Below are 6,000 nucleotides of genomic sequence, written 5' to 3' on the forward strand. Positions count from 1 at the left end.
CCGTGGATATTGATGTGCTTCACACGCTGATGCAGCAGGTCACGGTTTACAACGTAGATAATGTATTGTTGATAGGTGATTTTAATTTGATGCCGTCCAGGGATCTGGACGGGCTGCATGCCTCAGGTCCCGCCCGCAGCATGGTCTTTCTCGCTGGGCTACCACCTTCCACATGACCGATGTCTGGCGACATTTTCATCCCTCGGACAGGGAATATACCTGCCTCTCCACGTCCTACCGGACCATGTCACGGATCGATTTAACTTTTGCCTTCCCAGCTGCAGATAGTGATCTCTACTGAGATCCTGTCTAGGGGTATCTCTGATCATGCTCCTCTGTCTGTCACCATTCGGACCTGACAAGTGGAGGGTGGGAGAGTGTGGAGGCTGTCCAGGAGCTGGATTGCGGACCCTGAGATTCAAGCGGTAATGCTGGAAGCTCTATGCAATTTTTGGTTACACAATGCAGATTCTGCAGAACCTGTGGTGCTCTGGGATGCCTTTAAGGCGTGGCTTAGGGGGGAATTTATCACCCATATAGCTCAGCGGAAAAGACAGTCTGTGCAGTCTCTGAGGCAACTGGAGGAACAGGCGAAGCTACGTGAGGCAGCGTTTGTGCGGGCCCCGGTGCAGAATAATTACATAGTTTGGCAGGACACGTTGAGGGACCTCTCCTTACTTAGAATAGATCTCACCAAGAAATCTATGCTCGATGGCGCCCAAAGGGTGTTTGAATTCGGGGACAAAAACGGCAGGCTGCTGGCCTGGTTAGCCAGAGGACAGCAAGCAGTAACCCACATTGGGCGTCTGAAGGGCCCAGATGGCCGTCTTTTAACGCTACAGGCTGATATTAGTGTGAGATTCCTGGAATTTTATCAAGCCCTGTACTCCTCTAGGGTCTCCTATAACAACTCTGACCTGCTTCATTACCTGGATCAGATCCAGCTCCCCTCCCTTGATGCAGATAAAAGTGGAAAACTAGATGAGGATATATCCCTGGAGGAAGTACAGGAGGCAATGGGCTCTATGCAATCTGGAAAAGCCCCGGGGCCAGATGGGATCCCTATCGAATTCTACTCTACCTATCAGGAATTGTTAGCGTCCAGGCTTACAGCATTACTGAAACAATTCACAGCACTGGGATGTCTACCTGATTCAATGTATGATGCAATAGTGGTGTTGGTGCCCAAACCTGGTAAGGACCCTGAGGAGTGTGCCTCCTACAGGCCGATATTGCTAATTAATGCCGACGCCAAGTTGCTGGCAAAAATACTGGCCACCCGGCTCGGTAGGGTAATGGATGATCTTGTCCATGCAGACCAGACGGGGTTCATGGAGGGTAAGGGCACCGACATTAATATCCGTCGCTTATTTCTTAATTTGGCTACCTCCCATAGTAATGCCGGCACGAGAGTCATAGCTTCTCTGGACGCGGAGAAGGCTTTTGACTCCGTGGAGTTGGAGTACCTGTGGGAGGTTCGAGTTTGGACCAAGGTTCCTTCACTGGCTGGGTCTGTTGTAACGAGCTCCTAGAGCAAGGATCCGTATAAATGGTACCCTCTCGGATTACTTTCTCCTCCAGAGGGGGGCCTGACAGGGGTGCCCGCTGTCGCCCAGCCTGTTCGCCTTGGCGCTGGAGCCTCTGGCGGTCCTGATAAGAGAGTCTAACCGTATTGTGGGTCTTCGGGTCGGCCGATATTAAGGAAAAAATATCCTTATATGCAGACGACACTTTGCTGTACCTGCAGGATGCTGAGTCGTCGCTGAGTGCTGCCTTGGATCCTTCTATGAATTTGGAGGGTTTTCAGGGATTCGCATTAATTGGTCCAAATCTGCCTTGTTCCCCTTAGATGCGCAAGCCAGGGTGTGTGGAACACAGACCCCCTTGCAGTGGGTAGAGGAATTTGTTTATTTAGGAATTAGAGTATCGAGGGACCTGGGATCCTTTCAGCGACTTAACCTCCAACCTATAGTTTATCGTCTTAGAGATCATTGCTCTTGTTGGGCTATTCTGCCGCTTAATCCTCTAGGTCGCATCAATATCTTGAAGATGATTTATCTCCCCAAATTTACCAATATCTTCAGAAATTGTCCTGTGTGGATATCCCTGTCCTTCTTTAAGGACATAGGCAGCAGCATTGGCTCTTTTCTGTGGCAGGGGGCTTCCCCTCAGTTGGCCAGACAAACTCTTCAGCTTCCTGTAAGTTGCGGTGGCCTTGCCTTACCCAGCCTATTGGTATACTACTGGGAAGCTATGCTTGTCACAGTGAGGTGGTGGTTTCAGCAGTCCAGAGCAAATGCAGCTGTCTGCTTGGAGGCTGCCATAGTGGGATCTCTGGGCACCTTGGTGTATAGGGGCTCCTCGGCGTACCCCTCCCTTCCGACCTCGACTGTGGCGACCCTTCTGGTGTGGGGAATGGCTAGACGATGATTTATGTGCCCTAATAGGTGGTCCCCCTTCTGGGGGAATCCTTCTCTCTCTCACTTCAGAACTATCCCAGATCCACAACTTTGGGCCCGCTTTGGCATTAAGCTGTTACGAGATGTGTTCCAAGCTGGATCTCTTCTCTCGTTTCGGGCTCTCGCGGACAGATTTGGCCTTCCTACCTGGATGGCATTTAGATATCACCAGCTGCGCCATGCAGCCAGGGCACAGTTCCCGTTGCCCCCCAGTCTCAAGGCAGACCCTATTGAGGAGTTGCTGGCGCAGGAGTCCCTCGCTAAGATTATGTCTACACTGTACCTGGCTCTCCTCCAGAAGGATTCACCAAAAAATGGAAGCCCTATGGAATAAATGGAAGGCAGACTTACCTGATTTAGATAGGGATACCTGGGAGGAATGTTTTTAGGATAGCTCTAAATTGGTGATTTCGTCTAGAGATAAGTTGATCCAAACAAAATTCTTGCATAGGATATACTACACACCCCAGAGACTGCACAGAATTTACTCGCTACGCTCCCCGAACTGCCCGCGTTTTCAGTCACCGGACAGCACCTTTTTTCATATGTTTTGGACATGTCCTTGAATATCGAGGTACTGGGCTGCGGTGGGGGTCTATTAATATTCGCCTTCAGCTGAATATCCCATTGACGGCAGAGCTGGCCCTGCTGGGTATCCAGGATGATGAGCAGAGACCTAGATATACTAAGATGCTAATCTCACTATTGTTTTTTTATGCCAAAAAAGAAATCTTGTTGAAATGGTCCTCTCATTTGCCCCCCACAATACGTTAGTGGGAGGACTCGGTTAAAGCGGTAGTAAACCCGCTGGCTTTTTTTTTCTTTCCCCTACACCTGTAAGGGAAAAGGCATAATGAGCTAGTATGCACCGCATACTAGCTCATTATGAGATACTTACCTTAGAACGAGGCGCCGGCATCTCACCCTGTCCACGCCGAGAGAGCTGACATTTCCCCTCGACGTGTCTTCCGGGTATCGCGGCTCCGGCGCTGTGAGTGGCCGGAGCCGCGATGTCCGGCAAGCTCCGGAGTTTGCCGGTCTGTTAGCGGAGAGTCCCCTGTGCGCATGCGCCGCTGCAGTCAGCGGCTCATTGCGAGGGGAATATCTCCTAAACCGTACACTTATTATAGGCTTACCTGTAGGTAAAAGTTAAAAAAAAAAAAAAAAAAAAAAAAAAAAAAAAGGTATACAACCGCTTTAATGCAGTACTGCCATTATATAAGCTAACCTACATGAGTAGAGGGTGTCCTTTGAAGTACGAACGGATTTGGCGGCCATGGACGCATCCCACGTATAACGCCTGCCCGTAATTGTTGCTGCTTGCAAATGTGCCAGTTTTTTCTTTTTTTAGATGATTCTGTGGTGATTTCCTCCCCCATGTCCCTCCCCCCTCCCCTTTTTCCTCCATATCCTGTGTACTTCCCAATTATTGTATGGTTCGCCCAATATCTATGATGGATGTTGTTTTATGCCAATACCTTCCAATTGTTATGCTCCTTGTATGGCTATAACTGCATTTATCTATTGTCCAGACCGCTGTGTATCGTACCACTTTCATCCTTTTTTTTTTTTCCCAATAAAGACCAACCTTGTTAAAAAAAAAAGCCTACAATCTGAAGTTGCCAAGCGGACATCTTTTTACACCCACTGGAGTCTTGCATTTCACACTTATTTTTACCGGTAAACTCAGCGTATATCGTGAAATACAGGATTTAGAAGTCCGCGACACTGTTTTGGTGTTGAATTTTAAAAACAGCGTTAAGCCTGCTGATCTCACAGGTTTGCTAATCGGACAGAAGACGGCTGCTGTTAAAATTTAACATCAAAACAGTGTAACAGACTTCTAAATACTGTGTTTCAGGATATATATGCTCATTTACTGGTAAAAAAATAAATGTGATATGCAAGACTTCAGTGGGTGGAAAAAGATGTCCGCTTGGCGACTTCAGACCGTAGGCTCACTGCAGCTGGGTGTACCAAGATGGCCGTGACGGAATGTCATCTGTTGTTTCAAGATTTGACGGGTCGCCTAATCTGACGGAACACCAGAACTACTTTTTCGAATCAGTGCGACACTGCAAAGTCGGTACAAAACATATATGTTTTTGTACACTGCAAAGTCGGTGATTTGAACAGTCCCAGTGCTGGCAATAGGGTGTGACTTGGCATGTGATTTGATCTGTCAAATTGCACGACAAATCGCTCCAATGTGAACGAGGGCTTACAACCACTTTAACCTTTTAATTCGTCTGTTTGGCAGAAGTTTTTCAAACTCTTCCTTCGATTTTTTTTTGGGCCAAATTTAAATAGATTTTCCGATTTGTGCCCATTATTAACTGGATGAAAAACGAAAAAGAACTGTCCAAATCACAGATTTTTCAAACAATTATCTTAGTCTTGTGTACGATCACCATTAGTGAATGGGCCTGGTAGCATGTGATAACAGCAGCCGCTGCTTCCTTAGCAACCACTGGTAGCTGGGACAGTGGCGGCGACGTCTTTGCCCGTATATGGGCGTACACTGCCCCTATGACTCCAGGGCGCCCCATATCGCCCGCGTGGAAGCTGTTAAAAGATGCACATGCACTGAATGAGACCTTAACACACCGCAACGGGCGCAAAGGATCTGAATTGCGTGTTTTATGTGCCAATGCCCATATACATATCCAGGTGTGAATACGCCCCCCCCCCACAGAACACATCCCTCGTGTGTCTGTTGTCCATAGCAACTACCTTCCACCCTCAACCCAGCAGGATATGGTAAGTTGCCATGGGCAACACACTGTGACAGGCCCCTCCCCGCCCCTGACCTCAGAGCAACCCCTCCCACACCCGTCTACCACCAGGACAATAGCAAGAACCCGGACACTGCAGGCTGCCTTTTACCTGGCTGCGCACAGCGTGCTGGAAGCAGACAGAGACTTCGGGGCAGGTCCGACGCGCTGATTGGCAGGGAGCTCGTCACGTGAGCGGCGGGAGCGCGGGCTGCTGAGGCATCAAAACATTAGGGCATAACCACGCCCCCCCACGTGAGCAGAGCGATGTTCCCTGAAGGGAGAATCACGTGACCCAACCCGCGCATGGCCTATCCTTATCATAACGTCATATAGCTATACATCGGCTGTGCTTGACGTCACCGACCAATCAGCTCTCCCTTCTAAAGCATGTGGTGTGAAAATGAAAGGAGGACGCTGACTGGTTGCTATGGGGACAATAGGTTTCCTTGTTGCCAGGACAGCGTGCATGAGTGAAAGTCTAACTAAAGGCAATTTTTTTTTTTAGTTTTGGACAAAGTGCAGAGAGATCAGAATTTCCTGTCAGGTTTTTTTTTTTTATATTGCTTTCTGTGAGCCCTTTAGCCCTCGTTCACATTGGAGCGACCCGTCATGTGATTTTATCAAATCGCATGACAAGTCGCCCCCTTTTGTTGGCAGTGGGCATGTTAGAATCGACGCAACGCCGACTTTGCATGCCACGTCGATTTGAAAAAGTAGTTCCTGTGCTACTTTTGGCGATTTTGGGTGCGACTTGTATAGACATC

General features: G+C 48.6%; 1 protein-coding gene across 1 annotated transcript in view; it reads right to left on the reverse strand.

Annotated features, from left to right (window-relative positions):
- Window positions 1–5,475, reverse strand: part of LOC141113613 (uncharacterized) — a 38,368-nt gene extending 32,893 nt beyond the window's left edge. Inside the window, exon 1 of the mRNA XM_073606821.1 lies at window positions 5,346–5,475. The gene's annotated coding sequence lies outside the window, so the exon portion shown is untranslated. The remainder of the gene's footprint in view (window positions 1–5,345) is intronic.
- Between the last annotated feature and the right edge of the window lie 525 nt (window positions 5,476–6,000).

This window comes from Aquarana catesbeiana, linkage group LG12 (genome assembly GCF_042186555.1).
Source record: "Aquarana catesbeiana isolate 2022-GZ linkage group LG12, ASM4218655v1, whole genome shotgun sequence".
In the NCBI taxonomy this organism is placed as follows: Eukaryota; Metazoa; Chordata; class Amphibia; order Anura; family Ranidae; genus Aquarana; species Aquarana catesbeiana.